The sequence below is a fragment of the Tupaia chinensis genome, unplaced genomic scaffold, assembly GCF_000334495.1.
Source record: "Tupaia chinensis unplaced genomic scaffold, TupChi_1.0 Scaffold000221_1, whole genome shotgun sequence".
Lineage (NCBI taxonomy): Eukaryota > Metazoa > Chordata > Mammalia > Scandentia > Tupaiidae > Tupaia > Tupaia belangeri.
The window spans coordinates 76,546-77,471 of record NW_006159696.1 but is presented as its reverse complement, the minus strand read 5'-3'; positions in this window follow the sequence as shown (position 1 = coordinate 77,471).

The following is a 926-nucleotide window of genomic DNA, read 5'->3' as shown; positions in this document are numbered from 1 at the left end:
CCTGCACCAACAATCGGAATGTGACTTAACCAGGCACCTTGTGTCACCCTCACCAAGTCTGGCTGTCCCTGAACCTCAGGGGCAGGGGAGGGCGGTGCTTTGCAGGCAGGCCTGACAGCGCCCGTGGAGCTCGGTGTGTGACAGACTAATTGTATTAAACGGGCACAGGCGCAGTGGAAGCCCTGGGCCCACGAGGGCTCTGTGCTACTGTCCAAGTTTCCAGGCTCCTGGGCTCCTCCAGCCCTCTCCCTGGCCCTCCCCCTCCACACCGTGCGCTCTGGGCACCAAGGAGAGAAGCCCGGACTCCTGGCAGCCGCTGTGACAGCAACAGGGACAGCAAGAGTGGCTCCTCAACCCACAGCTGGGAGCTGAGGTCTGAGAAGCCCATCTTGGGGCCTGCAGAGAACTGGGAGATTGGACCTGACCACTTTGAAATGCAGCGGAGCAGAGCGCGTGAGGGGAGGAGCGGCCTCTCCATATGAAAATCCCTCTGGAATTTGTTTAGCATGAAATCAAATCTCGCTACGCCCAAATCAGTTTTGCTCCAGTCAGTTCGTGGGCGCACATCGCATGGCCAGATCAGGTGTGCTGTTTTCCGTTTTCTGTGGGGTTGCTGCCTGAAGGGCCTTCATAACCATCTTAGTGAATGGGAGGGCCCTCACAATCGTCCGTGTCCCTCAAGTCCCTGAAGCTCAGAGAACACTGTTCTGATACAGAGACACCCCTTGCCCGAGATCCCTCTGCCGTTGCCAGTACGCAGTAAACGTTCACCCCTACAGCGACACAGAACAGGCTACCACCGAGGTTACACACGCATGCTCCACAGCCCTGCAGCCATCACCCATGCCTCGGGCCCTGATGGACTCCCGTGCCATGGGATGGCCACCTTAGTCACCCACCAAGCACTGTTCCACTTACCCGCTCAC